A 21612-nucleotide genomic window follows, 5' to 3' on the forward strand; every position below is an offset into this window, starting at 1 on the left:
CAACATGATTTCGAAAAGAATAGCATGCAAAACATGGTTGATCATCATTTTAATGTCTTAAAACTAGCATGCATGGCTAAACATAAATTTATAATGAGATTTCAGTAGCATGCAAAGGATTTTAAAGCATGATATCTCCATAAAACACTTAGTTAGCACATATACATAATATATCTCATAGAGAGCTCTTGAATTCACAAGAATCAAGAGTTTCTCTTTGGAGATCACACAAAACTACACATGCAACCATGAAACTTCATCTTCCAAATCACAAAACTCTTGGGAAGTATATAAAATAAATGTAGGTGAAAGAATTACACTAGGGAAGATGAGAAATGGAATGAAAAATGGAAGGGAGTGGGGGAAATGGGGTTCGGCCGAGAGCAAAAGGGAGGGAGGGGAAGAGAGAAATTTTTGTGGTGTGTTGGAGTGTGAAATGATGAATGACTTCTCTCCACTTTGATTTGTTTGTTTTATGCTATTTGGTTGACAAGTAATGAGTGGAAGTGAGAACTTACAAAAATGTCCCTTGGCTAAAGTTAGGCCATTTTGCATGCAAGGCTAAGGTAGTAATTTGGTAATAATCAAATGAGTTAGTGGGGTTGAAAAAGTCTTATTTGCCCTTTGAGAGAATAGAAAGAGAGTTTGCATGCAAGGTTATTCATGTAATTTGATAATTATAACAAATAAAATTTGTAAAGATTTATTTTTATAAAATAAAATACAAGTTCAAAAATTATAAAATTTATACCATAAAATAACTTGTATTTTTAGAGACTTTATAAAATCATTTTCAAAATTTGTGATCAAAATGCCTTTTAAAAGAAGATTTTTCCAAAGCTTAGAATATTCCTTATAAATCAAAAATAAAGAAATTAAATAAACTCTTGCTTTGAAAAATCATATACTACCCAAAGCAAATTTATAATGCAGAAATTTTCACTCACACAAACGTACAATCATTGAATATATTTTCATTTGACTTAATATTATACCAAATTCACAAATAATATTACATAAAATGCCGGTCGTAACAATATATATATATATATATATATTGATATAGTTTTCAAAACTATTAATCGAATAAGGTTTATTCGATACCTTTTATTTTATTTAATGAGTATTATTACGAATATTCATTCGAGGGCTTATGACTACTTTTATTTTATTAATTGAATATTACTTGAATATTCATTCGAGGGCTTATGACTTAGTTTATATTATTTAATGAATATTATTTGAATATTCATTTGAGGACCTATGACTCCGATTATTTGCTGAGATATATACTTTATTTTATTAAAGAATAAGGTGTCGATAATCAAACTTATCTTTGATTATTCAAATCAAGATAGTACTTTCGTATAAGTATATCTTTGTTTATTTAATACTTGTTTCAAGTATAAGTTTTACAACTTCTACTTCAATTATTTGTATAAAGATTATTCTTTATGGGAATATTATTTAAATAATAATATTCTGATATTTTCTAATATAATGGGACTGATATACTTTATTAAATCAGCATTACTCCAAACATTCTTAAAAATGTTTTCAAGTCTTCAAAATGATTTTTAAAAGTAAGGGCGGATCCCAAAACTCATTTTTATATATAAGATCCTCCTTTCGAAGGGGATTTAAATACTCGCTCAAAACCTGAGGGATCCGGCTCTGTGGTGTATTTTATATTCACAACGAGGTTGTTGTTTTGACAAATGAATTGATTACTTACCCAACGTTCGGGAAGTAAGCCCATCTAATTGAGTCGGCATAAGCGACAGGCCGGGGTACGGTCTATCAAAGTGTAAGTGGCTGGGTGGCAGTCCATCAACGCGTAAGAGGCCGGGTGACGGTCCAGCACAAGGTCCTAATGAGGCCAGGGTGATGACCGGTGGGGGATTCATCCATCTACTAGTAGAAAAAGTTACTTATTGGTATCTTTGCCTGATCAGCAAGATATCGGGTTTATGCCAAAATTCTTTCCTTTCCAAATTCATTGAATATTGCAACTCTGTTTATTATTTTCATAACAGAGGTTTTAAAGGAGTGTATGAATGTATATATATAGGTGTATATATATATCGGGACTTAATGAAGTATCTCGTAACTTCATTATTTATAATGATATTTCAAGGATTGAATCTATTCAAGTCTTATCTTGTAGTCTCATCTATGTGATGAACTTTTGAAACCGATTATAACTTGAACGGTGGTAGTTTAAGTAGTATTTGGGAAATATATAAGTATATTGGGGTATCTTGTAACTTCATCTTTTCAACTTATATCTGGTTATTGATTATCTTATGCATGACAAAGATTTTCAGAAAAACGTTGAGACAAAGTTAGATATATGAGATCTCCTTGCAACGATATTTTTTATACAGTTATAAACTGGAACTCTGTGTATATTATGCATGGTAGAGGACTTCCAAGATTTTGAAAAGTATATATGTATATATATATATACTGAATATTTTGCGACTTGGTCGCATTAAGATATCAGCTTGGTTCATTTCTTCTTGACCAAGACTTTCATGAGTACTATAAGAATGCTCATATATTGTTAATTATTATACATATTATTTTGGTGGGCTTGCTGCTCACCCTTGCTTTCTTCTTTTATCACACAACAACAGATAGAAAAGATGAACATGACCAAGCTCCCAATTCACGAGCGGATAGGAAACATTCCGCAGTTTCCTATAGGCGTTGATATCGCTGTAGCTGAGGTAGGAACTACCAATAGGCTAGGCTTCGACTTTTGATGTACCAGATTTATGTATATTTATGAATTGTAATAATGGAAAAGAAATGTAAATTTATTCAGAAACCCTTTTAAAGCGTATTGGCATATAATGGTGGAATAAAACGACTTGTGATTATTTTTGGTTATTCATCTCTGAGACTATAACTTGTGGTGTGTGTGTTTATGGTGGGGTCACAGTACAGAGTAGTTGATTATTTATTAAGATTGGGTGTTATTAAGGAAAATGGAACTCGTGACAACCCGGATCCCCGACCCCAGATTTAGGGGTGTTACAGAAGTGGTATCAGAGCCAAGCGTTATAAAACTCAGAGATGATGTGAAGTTAAGATAATAAGTTCACTAAGATAATAAGAACTCTTGCCAAGTTCATAGTCGGGCTACCTAACATAGTACTGACAGTTAAAACCCTTACGAGAACCCTTATAAATATCGTGATAGTAACATAGTTCGTTCTTGTATAGGGCAGCGGGGCACCAAACCCTGAGGTTCAGGAGCATCAGCATGAGGATGTTTTATTACAAGTTGAAGATCAAATTATGAATCCGATGGAGTACCCTAATGAGGGACCGGATGAGATTCATATTGAGAATGTTGCGGTTGAGGATGTTATTCCGGAAAGGATTGTGGCTGAGGAGGATCTCATGGAGGATCCTGATGAGAATGAAGAGAGGACCGCTGAGGAATTGATGATCGTAGTCAGGGCGACTACCAGAGCAAGAATGACCGCGAGGGTGGCACTAGAGGATGAAGAGTTACCAAGGGCATAAATGTTAATGAGGGCAGAAGGAGTGGGGCCTTCCATGACACCAATTATACCAGTATCAGACCCTCTTCCAGAGGTTCCTGTAGACATCCATGAGGTTCCACCAATTCCTGTTCCATCCCCGGTACAGAGCCCAGCACCTACTGAGGAAATGCCACCTTTATCTCCTGCACCATTGTCACCTGATACCGTGCTTGGTTATCCGTTTGGATCTCCTGGGTCTGCGCCACCTGCACCCCATGGACTGCTAGATGCTGCCACTCAGGCTTCTCTTATCGCCAATTATCATATGACGTTGGGTGTCCTGTCTGAGGCCCGTAATGTTAGGAGTGATCTGTTGGATCGACTTACTGCACCAAGAATTGAGGGCGGGGTACTTCCGGCAGGATTAGCTCATAGCATGGACAGGATTGAGGCTACCACCCGTGTTACAGCTAGAGGCCATCTTGAGGGTCAGATTGATCCAGCTCTACTTGCAACTATCTTGGACCTCATCACCGCTTTAATGGCCAGGTTAGGGATGTTGTGCGTGCCCGCATTTCGTGATCCATAATAGTGTGCAGAGTCTGAGCAATCTGACAGAATTTCATGCAGCACCGCTTTTGGAGGATTAGCCTAAGTTATGGATGATTAGTTTTAATGACTAGATGATTATCTATGGTAGTACTTTTGGGATAGAAGCGATCAGATCAAATGATGTAATTCTCTTTAATGTGTTCAGTTGTTGTAACTCGAACAAATGGTTATGTATATATTCGTTAATTTCAGTTCAGATCAGTTTGTTTGTGATAAGATCACATTGTTAATTGCTCTATTAACACTTAAGAGAGTGTCATGAAGTTTATCGAACTTGAGAATTCATAATTTGCAATCATGCCAGGACTGAACGAGGGAAAGACTTAAGCAAAGTAAGTAAGATAAATATCCAGAGATTCTCAAAATTTTTCCAAGTAATATGCCCCCACAAGGAATAAGATTAGGGGCAAACCTTGAATGTGATAATCAGGGAGGTCGCAATTAAGATATAAGGAACCCAGAATATAATAAAGTGGAAAATGAGGATTTTAAATTAAAAGATGACCCCAATTATGGGGAGTAGGAAGAAATATTTAGACTGAGAAAACATAAGTCGATCGAGATAAGGAGACCCGAGACGGTACTCCTATACGGAAATTCATGGACCTGTCTAAACATAACTTGTACTTTATTCCCAACCACCACCTTGAGGGAAACAATGTAGTGGGAAATTCTTTCAGGACCTCTAAGTCGCTAAGCTCTCAGAGTTCCAAGAAATAAGCTGGCCCAGCCGAGGCAAGAGCCTGGCTAAAGGAAATAGAGGAATCATTTGAGATTCTAAATGATTGACGAATCATAAAAGACTGTTTCTGTCACTTACCCTCCTAAGAGAGAGACCACCCACTGGTGAAAGACCAAGAAAGGCACAGAGCCAGAGGTTACAATAAACTGATTAAAGTTCAGTCAATTGTTTTCAGGAAAGTAAATCCCAAGGTTAGGGAGATAGTGTAAAAGCTTTAAGAGCCAGAACAAAGGGGACGAATATGATGACTTTTGAATCTAAGATTGTAAAATTTGTCAAGATTCGTCTGGAGGACATGAATCCCAGAACGACATGATGTTTGAAGTCAACGATTAGTGGGTACGTGAAATGATTGTAATAGAAAGGAAAATAAAAAGAAACTGAAGTGGAAAGGAGCATAAAGGCAATAGAGTTTGAGGAATGATAAGGGAGTCGGGTATGAGAAATCCCTAAAGACTCGTAGTAATAGAAAGAGAAAAGTATATGATCGTCAGGATGAGGATGATTCACCATGAGTTAAAATTGATGGTTGAAGGCATAAGAGAAACATATATTTTATCCCCTGTAAGTTGGGAGGATTCGAGGAAACCTTGAGATAGTTCGAAGGATAAATAATGAGACGCGAATGGACTGAGGAGATAAGGAAGTAAGAAATTAGGAAAATTGGATGAAGGAAGTGACCTTCAAGAATGTGAAGTGTAAGACCGGTGGCTTGATACCCAGAAAGGGAGACGCCATGTATGAAAGATATCCCGACATTGAGATGACTGTTGAGATAAACAACAAAAGAAAATGAGGATTTATTAAGAAGATGTTCACGTTGAACACGACCAATATCTTCCAGAACATCCATGTTATCATTACCAAATCAGGAAAGAAAAGCGGATAACCATTGTTATCTTTTGGAGGCCATATGGATTGGCCTCAATTTGAATACAGATGTTATTGTGAAATTAGGCATATACTATCGAGGTGGGAATGATTGAATAAGACACCCTTATCAGAGATATATGACTTGATTTATCCATGGAAGGATGCATGTACCTTTTTAAAGGTGGAATTAAGGATAAAACATGGGTAACTTAAAACGAATCCTAGGGGAATGCATAAAGGTTGGCATTTCACCCTTAATAGGGATAGTATGAGTTTTGACAGTATGAATTGGAAAAGATTAAGGTAATAACAACCTTTAAGTATCAGTGGAGAAAATTTTTCAGAAACATATAGACAATGGTTCTAGTATTAGTATAGGGTATTTTGATATGCCCTGTATCTAGGGAATACAGGAGGAACGATTCAAGGATAACCTTAGAGGTTTTACAAGGAGAAGGGTAATATTCAAAATTCTCAAGAATAGAAATTTTGATAAAGGAAATATGACATAATAAAAATAATTCCAAGTGGGGCACATGTAAAACCATGAGAAAGTATAGATTGAACCCAACGAAGGTCAAGAATGGTGAAAACAAGAAGGACCCAAGATAAGAGACGTCCTAAGTACGATCGACAGTCAGTCGTGACAATGATTAACCTCTAAAGACTGAGGCAATAACTTATGGAAAAATGGTGATTTTGTTTTTTACTCATCAGATTTTAAGGAAAACATCTTCACAAAAGCAGTGATTGAAATAAGGTAGAAAATTTATTTGGAGGTGGTTAAAATGACATTGAATGTAAGGAAATTTTACTATCAGGAAAGGCCAAAGAGGTGGCCGACACTTTAAAGGTAAGAGGATAATTATAGGCGCTTGTGCCAAAGGGATACAGTGATGATGGTTAAGGCTGTGAAGGTTGTATTATGGTTGGGAAGATTGACATTCCTTTTGATGACTGTGCAATACCCAACCGAAATAGTAGTTGGTAAAGGTTTAATTCGTGTAATCGTTATTAGCGGGCTATCTATCTTAGAAGATCCTATCTTGAGAATAAGCCAGGACCATATTTCAAAACGGACCAAACAAACCTTTGAGTTAAGTCTTCTATTGAAGGCATATGATTAAGAATGGTATTAACCTGCTATCGTTACTTTGATTGAAACTCTTCTGCAATTTTATCTGCTTCATGTCATGTATGTATGTCAGGATCAGGAGTGTTCTTCATGAATCATGAATGGTGATTATGTTAGCTCCTTAGAAGGATTTGATACGATGTGTATAGACTCCGTATGGTTAGATATTAAGATTTCATGGAAGGTGAATGACGACAGTAGGTCAGTGGTGGACCATAGTAATACAGCAATGATTCTGCGAGTAATGAGCTGATTACAACCGTGAGAGTTGTATTGGAATGGATGTTGAGATTGAGTACCACTAATCGGGTCGTGGTAGTGCATAAGTTATCATTGATAGACTAATTAAGTAGAGTATCTATCTATTGAATATTTATTCCCTCTTATGAAAAGAGAGTCGTATTACTATATGAGGAAGGTTGCGGTGCAAGCATAGAATTCTAGTAACGATGATGTCTAGAATGAGATCCCAGATTCGATTTTCGATATCGAGGGAGTTTCAAAGGTGATTGTGTATAAGCTCGAGGAAGAGCATGGGTCCATAGAATGATGAACGGAATAGCAAAAATATTTAGGCATGTGAAATACGATGCCATAATACTTGATGTTGATATAAATACATATATATTTTGTTCTCCTATGACAAACCTCTATAGTTCAGAGGTAGGTTCCAAGCCAGATATTTTGTGGCAGTATATTTTTTTTATATATACAATTCTCTTCAATTCGTTCTTTTCTCTCATTTTCATTTCATATAAGTTGAGAAGAACAACCCTTCCAGAAGGGGAGGTATTGACGAATGACTATCTATCTGTGTGATAGAAGCCTAGTAGGATACCATCTATTATTTAATTGCTTGTCAAGTACTAAAGGTTGGCCACCTTCTGTACTAACTATGCGATATAACAAGTGTTCATGATCATAGTGATCTCTCAATAAATTCTTTTACTTCTATATGATTGATCAAACTTTGGAAAATAGAAACAGCTGAAAAAGGAGTAATAAAGTTGTGGTAGTATTCGGAATGGAAACACATTCGTGATACTAAGGTTGACGTGGTTATTAAAAGGTTATAGAACGCTAACGAGCAAAAGTATAACCAGTATAATATTAGGAACGGAAGGTAGTAGCGATTACGAACCGGAAAAGAATGGGTATTGAGAAGCAAAAGCTCTAATGCTAAAAGCTATAATGAGAGTCTGTGCAATAGACTTGAAAGAAATTGGAATGATCACTTAACACGGATTGAGTTTTCTTACGACAATAGATCATATGTCATTATCGAGATGTCGCCTTATGAGATCCTTGAGGGAAGACAATGTCGATCTCCCTTATGTTAGGATGAAGTTGTAGAGCGCAAGATGCTCGGACCCGCAGTAGTTCAAAGGACCAAGGATATAATAGATCTAATCAGAGGACGGCTGGTAGTAGCCCAAGATGGACATAAGAAGTATGTTGATTTGACACGAAAGGACAAAAAATAGGAAGTAGGGAACCTGGTGTTTTTAAAGGTATCCCCTTGGAAACCCTTGGAAAGGATTGATGAGGTTCGGAAGGAAAGGAAAGCTAAGTCCACAATTTGTCGGACCCTTGGATATACTAAAACATATTGGGAAGTTAGCATACGAGCTAGCCCTACCCCCGAACCTGTAGCAAGTCATAACGTGTTTCACGTATCAATGTTAATGAAGTGTAATTCGGATGCCAAATAAATAGGGGCATATGAGCGCATAGACATGCAACCCAACGTAACCTATATGGAGCAACCAGGAAGGGTTATAGAGTGAAAAGGAACAAGTGCTTGGGAGAAGGATTATCAAACTAGGCAGAGATTGGTAGTAGGGCCACAAGGTGGGAAAATTTACTCGAGAGTTAGAAAGTACAATGCTAAGAGAGTATCCCTATTCATTTTCTATCTGATTCCGGGATGAAATCCTTTTAAGGAGGGGAGACTGTAATAACCCCAAAATTTTGAACTTTTTGTAACCCTTATGAATAGTGTTTTTGCTGATATTGCTGAATAAGAAAACTGTTCATGCCACACTATGTAGGGTTTCTTTAATGGATATTCTGAGATTGTATTGGTACTCTATATGATATATAAGTGTATGTAAAGATCGTCAGAATCCAAATTTGAACCTTTTGATTTTTCCCAAAAATCCACCAGATATCGAAAGAATTGAGTATAAGGTAACAGGATAAAAAGGATTTAAATTAAAGGATTATAAGAGAGGATCATAAAAGGATTATAATGTATTGAGAAAGGTTAAGGAAACCCAAGTAATAAGATCCCGGGTATGATCCCTCAAACGAGAAACGAGAACGAAAGTTAAGCGAACCGTATAACAGATCAGCGGTCATTAGGCAAACAATTAGGAAGTTAATCAAGGAGGTTAGGGATGATGAGGTCATCCAACCAATAAGAAGAGGGTAAGTAAGGGATGATGACATCACAAGGTGACATAAGCATGACATAGGGGGGAAGGAGGTGTGGATGAATGATAACCACACAAAGTTCAAGGTTAATAAGGTAATTAACCAAAAATAAATTAATAATCAACCATCCAAGCCAAACAATTCATTTTCACCAAAAAAACACAAAACTCCTCCATTTTCAAGAAGAGCTCTCGGCTTTTCTTCTTTTTCAAAGAAGAAAATTCCAAAATTCAAGATCCAAGCCTTTTTAATTAGTGAGGTAATTATCTAAGGTTCCTTGTACATAGATATGGATGTCCTATAAGTTTAAGCTTCTAATTCCTTCACAATCTCTTCCAATAAATCAAGGAAGAAGATGGTGAATAGTAACCTTCAAGAAATAACTTTGGTTTTCTTGATTTTTTTGAAAGTTCAAGGTAGCTTAAGCATAAATCAAGGCTTCCATGGGCATTCCAAGGATCTTTCATTGATTAAAAGCTTCAAGGAAGGTATAACATCTCCAAACCCTAGCTTTACTTTGTATATTAGGATGATTTTGATTGTTATGGTAAAAGAGTAGCTTGATGCTTTTATGTTTAGAGTTTGGGTTGGAGTTGTAGTGAATTGAATGTTGAAACTTGTTGATTAGTAAAGGACTTAAGTATAGTTTTAAATTCATGAATTAGAATAACATAAATTGGAGAACTTGAGGTTTTGGGGGCTGTTGTAGTGTGATATGGATGGATTTTGGTTGTATGAATGAATTGGGGTTGATTGGTGATTGTTTTGGAATGGTATAAATTTGGGAAATCGCGTAAACATAGCCGTCGTAATGTCCGATTTACTTTAGACTGCTTTTGTTCATAACATTAGTACCCGAGAACTCCTTGCTATGTTTTTACCATTGCCATTTTTAGATAGTTCATGTTACGAGCTTCATTTTGATATGTGGTTCGTTTGATTCCGATGTACGGTTTAGGAGAAACGACCGTTTTAAGTAACGGCGTTTCGCGACCGAACCATTACCCCTCGCCTTACTTTGAAACATAGGTTAAAGACCTTAAAGGACTAATTGGGGTATGAAACAATTATTTAAAGTGGATTAGGCAGTTGGTAAGGCACTCGCGAAAGAATCCCCTTAGAACTCGTAATGGTTAATTTATTAAAAATAGTGGAGCCGAGGGTACTCGAGCGACTTAAGTAAATCATTAAGTGCGGAAGCGAGCGTAGGACTCTAAATGGTTAAAGTCTAGTTTCTTAAGCGACCGGGGTTTAATTCCGACTTATGTTGTTGTTCATAGGTTATCGGACCCACTCTAAGCTTAAGTCTATCCGGGAGCACTCTGGCAAGTTTTCTACCCGTATAACTGTTGTTGTGATGTATATGTGTATATGCATGATCTTGCGATAAATGCATATTTGTTATTAGCAAATTCTTGCGATATATTGTAGCATGTGATATGGTATATATGCATGCCTGTTTCATATTCTTGATTTATATATCTGTTGGTTCAAATGCTTATAGTTGCATAATACCTATGCTAGAGATAAGCAGTAGTTGTGTATACCCTTAGTATAGGGGATCCAAAGGTGAACATTTTCTAAAACCGGGAGTCGATGTTCCCGAGTATATTATATATATATATTTAAATATATATATATATATATATTGATATAGTTTTCAAAACTATTAATCGAATAAGGTTTATTCGATACCTTTTATTTTATTTAATGAGTATTATTACGAATATTCTATCGAGGGCTTATGACTCCTTTTATTTTATTAATTGAATATTACTTGAATATTCATTCGAGGGCTTATGACTTAGTTTATATTATTTAATGAATATTATTTGAATATTCATTTGAGGACCTATGACTCCGATTATTTGCTGAGATATTGTTAGGGCGAAAACACGCGCTAATATTCACGCAAGTATACGCGTTCGCAAGTAATATAGAATACTTTCTAGTTCGTTCCCACAGAGACTCAGACTAAATTATTGTCTAATTAAACTCACTCACCAATGTATGATTACTTCTCAATGTTAAGACACTAACACTTAAAATTATTGATTAAATATTAACTACAATTAACTACTTAATTAATCACTTAACTAACACTTCAATTTATCAATAATAAAACACTCATGAGATCACAACTTCATTATTACTTCCTTCAATAGCCATTGTTATTACCTTTAGCATGTGACAGTGATGATATTAATCGAATAACACGAAACTGATAAAAGCCAACTTTCATTGTACTAATACCATTCTACCAAGCATCCACAATTAAGATAGAAGTTGAATAGTCATCAATTATGTTGAGTTCCTATATGTCTACAGAAATTGACAACACAACGATTTAAGCACAAGTTATTCCTTTTGATTACATAGGGAAAATAAAACTGTTAGAGTTACCCACTAATCATGCACAACGTACATGAACCTATGCTAGCATGGCAAGTTCTAAATCTCAAGATCCACCGTCGCTTCACAAGAGATTAACACCCTATCTTATATGTTCGCGACGCACATAAGACGACTACGCACAACCAATACTAGATATCATACAATCATAACACACTAAAGTATTAAACAATTAACTAAAGAATTCCATAATAAATCCGTTGCAACCCCATGATCACGATTAGCCCATAATAGCACTTATCGTCATCATGGGTTCATATGAAATCATGATAAACAAACACAAGAAAATAATAACTAAACTAATTATATTAAAACAGAGTACGTCACAAGAGTAAATAAGTTCAAAGCAAGAAAACTAGCATCCAACGTTACAACGAAACAAGAATCACAAGAAGATATGCTTCCTCTTCGTTGCGGTGTGCTAAATCGGTCTTCTTCCTTATCTCCTTCGCTCCTTGCGTAAAAACACGATCTTCTTCAATCCACCCTTGTGAAAATGTCTCAAATCTACTTATATAATAGTCCCATAAAACTCAGATTACATAGAAGTGGAAACCAAACAGAAGTAGAAGTCCTGAAATAATATATTTTTTTCCCCGACCCTGCGCGACCGCTCAGCATAGCTGAGCGGGCGCTCAGCTTGCTGCGCGGCCGCTCAGCAATGCTGAGCGGGCGCTCAGACCTCTACTGGAAAAAATCTGATTTTGCTCCGTTTCTTCGTCGTAATCTACCCGTTTCTTTCCTTTCGCAATGGTGAACACATGCCAAGGCTTATTCTTGATGATTCCTCCCCCGAAATGCAACTAATACCCTGAAATTCATAAACACTAGAAAAACGCATCAAATACACAAAATACTTGATTTCAAGACACCAATTTAAGCCATTTTAAGATGTTCTAAGTGGTATAAAATGCCACTTATCACACCCCCAAACTTAAATCAATGCTTGTCCTCAAGCGTCACAGACTCAAAAACAAATAAAAAACATGCATGAATGCAATCTATATGAAAATGCAGCGATCCCCCTTACTACGATTAACCAACCAAATTGCAACATCTCAACGAATGCAGTTAGACAACTAAAGATCAATAAACTCATGCAAATGGACATACAGCCAGAAACGTGGTGTGTGCAAATGCTTAACAGATATGCTTCGGAACTAGACCAATTATTATGACTCGACTATCCTCAAGGCAATCCAATGATTATACAAAGAATAAAAAATTCTAGGCACAAAGTGATATACAACACTACAAGAATTCTGGAGCTTATTACGGAATCGTGCTTTTTATTCATAACACAAATGCTTATTTGACGGTGCAATGAGTGAGGTCCACAAAAGACTTATACAATGGTATCCATGTAACGAGCGTTAGGTTAGCGAATCCCAGACTCTAAAAGCCTTAGGTCACTAGGCACAAAGTCCCCTAAGAACTTAATAACTCGAATACCAAAGAGCCCACTCTAGATCAATTATGCATAAACTAATTTTTTTTTTTATAACTTCTGAGCAAGTGCGTTTCGCTCCATCTTGCTCAACCCTAGACTACTCGCACCATATGCGAGGCGGCTACTAGCCATTTGACGCCTAGCCACAACTAGCAACAAATTCCATTTTTTTTTCTCCAATTTTTTTTTCTTTTTCATGCCTTTCTCACTAAGAACCTATTATCGAATTCTAAGCATAATAAGTAGATTGACCTTGAAAACAACCAAATCATAACAACAATCTAGCCCTTACGCATTCTCTAAGACTTAGTGGAATTACAAGTGTTTCTAGCATGCATATCAACCTACACGACTTAATATCACTTTAATGCTATCACTACACTCGCATCAATATCACAATTTAGTCGATAAATCATTACAAAAGGGATCATGGTAAATGCATGAGCTACATGACATACATAACAAAAAAAACTATATGGCATAAATTATGCAACTATATGAACTAAACTATCATGAATATGCAGCTATATGACACACACACAATATTCCTTAACTACCACCCCCAAACTTAAAATCTTCACTGTCCTCAGTGAAGGTAGTAGAAAGGAACACAGGGTATACCTACTCGGAGTCATCATCATCATCACCCTCAGTGGGTGGAGTATCAGGCGGCGGGTATGCAGAGTCCTCACCAAAAAATGGCCACTGGATATCAGCTCCAAGGCCCCGAAAAGCAGTCCCTAACGCAAGGGTGAGCTCCTGAGCAAACCTGCTCTGCGTCTCATACATGGCATCCATCCGCCGTGAAAGCCTCCTATGCTGAGCATCAGCCAACCTAGCACCCTCCTGAGCTCTCGAAAAACCAGCCTCATCACGCACTGGCCTAGCCATAGTAGCACCTCGTGCTGGACACCCTCCTGGAAGACGATAACCCAGCCCATGCTCCTCAGGCTCACCACCGGTCCACTCCTGCATCCCATTCAGAGTGCCAGAATCAATCAGAGCTGCCGGCAACTGCAACTGCTCATGAGCCGGCCAGTTCACTCCCACTGCTTGGCATAGCTTCGTAACCGTGGATGCATAAGGGATGTTCATATACTTCGCTCCCCTCAAAAACTTCAGAATTCCTTGGTAGATAAACTCACCAAGGTCCACATAGTACTCCTCATTCAGAATTCCCCACAACAACTGTGCTCTCTCAACTGTGACCTCGTGTGCATGCGAAGAAGGCAAAATATTAGCACAAATAAATGCATTCCATGCACGAGCATACCTGTTTATGGCGATCGCCGGAAAGTGACGATACTCATTAGTGCCGGTCCTGAAGGTCCAAACTGTGCCCGGTCGACAGAGAGTCGCACAAATCAAATCCAAGTCAAAGTCCTCAGCAGTCTTTTCATTCCAGTTCTCCTCCTCGGGCTTCCTCTCTCGCTGTCCAATCACACGGCGAATCACCGCAGGGTGATAATCAACTGTCAGCCCTCGGACCACAGAAAACCCATTCTTTTCGGCCTTCGCGTTCGCATAGAACTCGCGAACCACACTCATCGGCACTGCTTCGGGCGACTCGCAGAAAGCTATCCACCCCTTCTCTGCAATCATGGGCAGCAACTCACCATCCCTCCCCGATGGTAAAAACCCTCTCTCCTTCAGAATCGACTTCCCCAAAAGCCTAGTGTATTCCTCTTGCGCAGCTCTGTCAGTTAACCGAGGCCTTGCAGCAGTACCCCTCGATGAATCAGCAGTAAGAACTGTGCTGCTGCTGTCAATAGTGCGTGCTCTCTTGGGTGCCATTGATTCGTGAAAAAAATGTGTAAGAACTGAGTTTTGGTGTTTGGGAGAGAGTTTAAGTGTAGGAATTTTGTGGGAGATATGTAGGATAGGTGTATGTATATATAGGGTGTGGATTAGATTAGGGTTTGGGAATTAAGGGTTAAAATGATGGGGTATTGGGAACAAATCGTGGGTTTATAGGCTACAACTGTTTTTTTTCTTAACTGTAAAAAAAAATTCTGGTACTCGACCCCTGAGCGGTCGCTCAGCAAAGCTGAGCGGGCGCTCAGGGGGTCACTGGAATTTTTTTTCAGCCCCTGTTTTCTGATTTTTTTTATGTTTTTGGATAGGTTTTTAACTTCTAAGGGTTCCTGCAACAACAATTCATGGGTTGCCTCCCACGCAGCGCTTCTTTTTCGTCATTAGCTTGACGTTTCGTACCCTTCTCAAGTAGTCAACAAAATGGCACTAACCACTTCTCGGTTTGCCATGTCCCCATAGTAGTGCTTCAACCGCTGACCGTTAACCTTGAATGCTTGGTCCGGATCATTCTCAAAAATTTCCACCGCTCCATGTGGAAACACAGTTTTGACAATAAAAGGTCCAGACCACCTTGATTTCAACTTCCCAGGAAAAAGTCGGAGCCGAGAGTTGAATAAGAGAACTTGTTGCCCTGGCATAAATAACTTAGGATGTAGCTTCCTATCGTACCACCTCTTCACCTTTTCCTTATACATTTTGTTATTCTCGTACGCTTGAAGTCGAAATTCATCAAGTTCATTAAGCTGAAGCATTCTTTTCTTACCAGCTGCATCTAAATCCAGGTTCAACTTCTTCAATGCCCAGTAGGCCTTATGCTCAAGCTCCGCAGGTAGATGACATCCCTTACCGTACACCAACTAAAACGGTGACATACCAAGTGGAGTTTTGTATGCTGTTCTGTAAGCCCAAACAGCTTCATCAAGATTTAAAGACCAATCCTTCCTTGACGGACAAACAACCTTCTCTAGAATGCGCTTTATCTCTCTGTTAGACACTTCCGCTTGACCATTTGTTTGCGGATGATAGGCAGTAGCTACTCGATGATTCACATTATAACGCTGCATCATAGAAGTGAACTTACGGTTGCAGAAATGCGATCCTTCATCACTTATGATTACCCGAGGTGTTCCAAACCTTGTGAAAATTTGCTTATGAAGAAAATTTAGCACTGCCTTTGCATCATTTGTCGGTAAAGCTTTAACTTCTACCCATTTTGAGACATAATCGACTGCCAGCAAGATGTATTGATTATTGCAAGACGAGATAAAAGGCCCCATGAAATCGATTCCCCAAACATCAAAGACCTCGACTTCAAGCATCACATTTAATGGCATCTCATCCTTCTTTGTCAAATTTCCCACTCTTTGGCAACGATCACACCTTAAAACAAACTGATGAGCATCCTTGAACAAAGTAGGCCAAAAAAAACCTGCTTGCAGAATACGAGCTGTCGTCTTCTCACCACCATAGTGTCCACCATAAACCGTGGAATGGCAGTCTCGTAATATCCCCTCCGTCTCACAGAACGGGATACATCTCCTGATGATCTGGTCAGCTCCCTGTCTAAACAAATATGGTTCATCCCACATATACCACTTCACCTCATGCATAAACTTCTTCTTTTGAGCGGATGTCAAATTAGGAGGCATTACATTGCTGACGAGATAGTTTACAATATCTGCAAACCATGGTTCTTCCTCCTGAACTGCGAACAACTGCTCATCCGAAAAAGATTCATTGATTAATGTCCTATCTTGTGAAGTAGAATCGTGATTCTCCAACCTAGAGAGATGGTCAGCTACTTGATTCTCAGTACCTTTCCTATCCTTGATCTCTAACTCAAATTCCTGAAGTAAAAGCACCCAACGAATGAGTCTCGGTTTCGAATCCTTCTTGGAAACTAGATAGCGAATAGCCGCATGATCAGTGAATATTGTTACTTTTGTACCAAGTAGATAAGATCGAAATTTTTCGAAACCAAAGACTATAGCTAAAAGCTCCTTCTCAGTAGTGGTGTAGTTCAATTGGGCCCCATTTAAAGTCTTACTCGCATAATAGACCACATGGAAGAGATTTTTCTTGCGCTGTCCCAGAACTGCACCTACCGCATAATCACTCGCATCACACATCATCTCAAACGATTCTGTCCAATCTGGTGCTGTAATAACTGGTGCAGTGATCAAACTCTTCTTGAGAGTCTCGAATGCTGCCAAACATTCATCATCAAATTTGAAAAGTACATCTTTCTCAAGCAAATTGCACAACGGCTTAGATATCTTTAAAAAGTCCTTGATGAATCACCGATAAAAACCCGCATGACCAAGAAAACTACGGATTCCTTTCACAGAATTAGGTGGGGGAAGATTTTCAATGACTCCCACCTTGGCCTTGTCCACCTCCAGACCCTTGTTAGAGACCTTATGCCCAAGAATAATGCCTTCACGCACCATAAAATGACATTTCTCCCAATTGAGCACCAAATTAGTTTCCACGTATCTTTTGAGTACGGCGCGCAGATTATTCAAACATTCATCATATGAATGTCCAAAGACGGAGAAGTCGTCCATGAACACTTCGACATTATTTCCAATCATGTCAGAGAATATAGCCATCATACATCTCTGAAAAGTAACCGGGGCGCCATATAACCCAAACGAAACTCTGCGAAAAGCAAACGTGCCAAATGGACAAGTGAAGGTAGTCTTTTCCTGATCCTCTGGTGCAATACAAATCTGATTATACCCTGAATAACCATCCAGAAGACAAAAATACTCATGACCCGCCAACCTGTCAAGCATCTGATCAATAAATGGAAGAGGGAAGTGATCCTTCCTTGTGGCTTTGTTCAATTTTCTATAATCCATGCATACTCTCCATCCTGTAACTGTTCGAGTGGGGATGAGCTCATTCTTTTCATTTGCGACCACAGTGATACCTCCTTTCTTAGGTACACATTGTACGGGGATCACCCACGAGCTGTCAGAAATAGGATAAATGATGCCTGCATCCAGCCATTTCAGAATTTCTTTCTTCACCACCTCCTTCATGATAGGATTCAGTCTTCGCTGCTGTTCCACAGTTGGCTTACTACCTTCCTCTAGCAGAATTTTATGCATACAATATGAAGGACTTATCCCCTTGATGTCTGCTATGGTCCATCCAATAGCCGATTTGAATTCTCTCAAAATCCTTAAGAGCTTGTCTTCCTCACTACCTGAAAGGTCAGATGAAATAAGAACAGGTAACGTAGATGAATCACCTAAAAAAGCATACCTCAAGTGTTCAGGTAATGGCTTGAGCTCCAAGGTAGGTGCTTCCTCTATTGATGGTTTGAGCTTTCCTTCAGCATTCTTAAGGTCAGAAGTACCAAGAGATTCAAACGGTATGTCCAGATTTCGCTTCCAGGGAGAAGCGTTCAGATATTGTAATTGCTCGTTGCCATCTTCATCATCGCTGTCAAAATCCCCCACTAAGGCCTTTTTCAATGCATCAGACATTAGCATGCGATCGAGTTCCGAAGTAACCGCAGAATCAATCACATCCACTTTTAAGCACTCCTCATCTTCTGTAGGGAATTTCATTGCCTTGAATACGTTGAAGGTCACATCCTGATCTTGTACCCGCATAGTAAGTTCACCTTTTTACACATCTATCAAGGTACGGCCAGTAGCCAAGAAAGGCCTTCCCAAGATTATGGGAATCTTCTTATCTTCCTCAAAATCCAGAATAACAAAATCTACAGGAAAGAAGAGCTTATCCACCTTGACGAGCACATCCTCCACTATGCCCCTTGGGTAAGTAATGGAACGATCAGCCAATTGTAGCGACATGTATGTGGGTTTTGGATCAGGCAGATCCAGCTTTTTAAAGATCGACAACGGCATCAGATTAATGCTTGCTCCCAAATCACAAAGGCACTTGTCAAAAGTCAGATTGCCAATGGTGCAAGGTATGGTGAAGCTTCCTGGATCTTTCAGTTTTGGTGGTAACTTTTGCTGCAGAACAGCGCTGCATTCTTCCGTGAGAGCAACGGTTTCAAGGTCATCCAGTTTCACCTTCCTTGAAAGAATAGTCTTCATAAACTTCGCATAACTAGGCATTTTCTCCAGATCCTCAGCGAAAGGTATATTGATGTGAAGTTTCTTGAACACCTCCAGAAACTTCCCGAACTGTCTATCCAGCTTTTGTTGCTGCAATCTCTTAGGAAAAGGTGGTGGAGGATAGAGCTGTTTCTCCCCTGTATTAGCCTCAGGCAGAGTGTGTTCAACAGTAGTCTTCCTTGGCTCCGCCGCTTTCTCCTTTTGCTTAGATTCTTCATCTCTAATTTCAGCTTCTCCTTCATTTGCCTTTTCAGCATCAGCAACTTTTCCAAACCTTAAGGTAATAGCCTTGACTTGCTCTTTAGCTTCCTTCCTGCCTGGTACTTCCGTGTCACTGGGAAGGGTGCCAGGTTGACGATTGAGCACTGTATTGGCTAATTGACCGATTTGATTTTCAAAGGTCTTGATAGAAACCGCCTGACTCTTGCATAACAGCTTAAGTTCCTCAAAATCAGCACTAGTAGGTGCAGCTGTACTTCCCTGTTGAGGATATGATTGCCTTGTAGCATACTGCTGTGGTTGCTGGAATCCAGGTGGGTTAAACTGTTTACTCACTCCTTGCTGATATGGTGGCTGAATAGCATTCTGATTATTTCCCCAGCTGAAATTTGGATGATTTCTGTTGTTAGGATGATAGGTTACTGGCACAGGCTGCTGTTGTCGCTGATAGTTATTCACATACTGAACAGATTCGTTGACAAGAGAACACTGATCCGTAGCATGAGAACCTGCACAAAGCTCACAAACCATAGCTATTTGATTAACTCCATATGTAGCCAGAGAATTAACCTTCATTGATAGCGCTTGGAGCTGGGCTGCAATAGCGGTGGCTGCATCAACTTCCAGAATACCTGCTACCTTGCCTGACGTCATCCTCTGAGTTGGGTTTTGATGCTCATTTGCAGCCATCGTCTCTATAAGATTATACGCCTCAGTATAGCTTTTAGCCCATAAGGCGCCTCCAGCTGCTGCATCGAGCATGGGCCGAGATTGGGCCCCCAAACCATTATAGAAACCAGTGATCACCATCCAATCCGGCATTCCATGATGTGGACATTTTCTCAACATTTCCTTGTAGCGTTCCCAAGCCTCGCACATAGATTCTGTAGGTTGCTGCGCAAACTGAGTAAGAGCACTCCTCATAGCAGCAGTCTTTGCCATCGGATAAAACTTCACCAGAAACTTTTGCGCAAGATCTTGCCACATAGTGATGGACCCAGCTGGTTCAGAATGTAACCAGTCTTTAGCCTTGTCCCTCAGTGAGAATGGGAAAAGCCTCAACTTGATAGCCTCATCAGTCACGCCATTGTACTTAAAAGTGCTGCAGATCTCGACAAAATTCCTTATGTGCATGTTGGGGTCTTCAGTTGCCGCTCCTCCAAAAGAAACAGAATTCTGCACCATCTGAATAGTGTCCGGCTTGATTTCAAAGGTGTTAGCTTGAATAGCCGGATGAAGGATGCTTGACTGAATGTCATCAATTTTAGGCCGAGAAAAATCCATAAGAGCTGGATCAGCTTGAACAATACGATCTCCCATGTTTACTGGTTCTTTCTGCTCAGTTCCTGAATCCGAATCCTCAAAATCTAACTTCTCCGGAATATCAAGAACTTCGTCTGTCTCCTCAGCTGTATCTAAAGTCCTCTTGCGAGCACGAGAACGAGTTTGCATAAACGCTTGCTAAAGTACCTGAAACACAACCGGAAACAATAATTAACTACTACGTCCTAATCACTGAGTCCTAATGACCAATGATGGTAAGTACATAAACTAAACAAATACGCCGAGTCCCCGGCAGCAGCGCCAAAAACTTGTTACAGCGAAAACACGCGCTAATATTCACACAAGTATACGCGTTCGCAAGTAATATATAATACTTTCTAGTTCGTTCCCACAGAGACTCAGACTAAATTATTGTCTAATTAAACTCACTCACCAATGTATGATTACTTCTCAATGTTAAGACACTAACACTTAAAATTGTTGATTAAATATTAACTACAATTAACTACTTAATTAATCACTTAACTAACACTTCAATTTATCAATAATAAAACACTCATGAGATCACAACTTCATTATTACTTCCTTCAATAGCCATTGTTATTACCTTTAGCATGTGACAGTGATGATATTAATCGAATAACACGAAACTGATAAAAGCCAACTTTCATTGTACTAATACCATTCTACCAAGCATCCACAATTAAGATAGAAGTTGAATAGTCATCAATTATGTTGAGTTCCTATATGTCTACAGAAATTGACAACACAACGATTTAAGCACAAGTTATTCCTTTTGATTACATAGGGCAAATAAAACTGTTAGAGTTACCCACTAATCATGCACAACGTACATGAACCTATGCTAGCATGGCAAGTTCTAAATCTCAAGATCCACCGTCGCTTCACAAGAGATTAACACCCTATCTTATATGTTCGCAACGCACATAAGACGACTACGCACAACCAATACTAGATATCATACAATCATCACACACTAAAGTATTAAACAATTAACTAAAGAATTCCATAATAAA

The 21612-nt window shown here is 38.7% G+C and overlaps 1 non-coding gene across 1 annotated transcript; it reads left to right on the forward strand.

The window, feature by feature from the left end:
* The first annotated feature begins 20111 nt into the window (after positions 1-20111).
* On the forward strand, positions 20112-20218 carry LOC141679676 (small nucleolar RNA R71). The gene has a single exon (XR_012558157.1). It is a non-coding gene; the product is annotated as a small nucleolar RNA R71 (small nucleolar RNA).
* Positions 20219-21612: the final 1394 nt, after the last annotated feature.

The sequence above is a fragment of the Apium graveolens genome, chromosome 1 (genome assembly GCF_009905375.1).
Source record: "Apium graveolens cultivar Ventura chromosome 1, ASM990537v1, whole genome shotgun sequence".
NCBI classification, from domain to species: Eukaryota; Viridiplantae; Streptophyta; class Magnoliopsida; order Apiales; family Apiaceae; genus Apium; species Apium graveolens.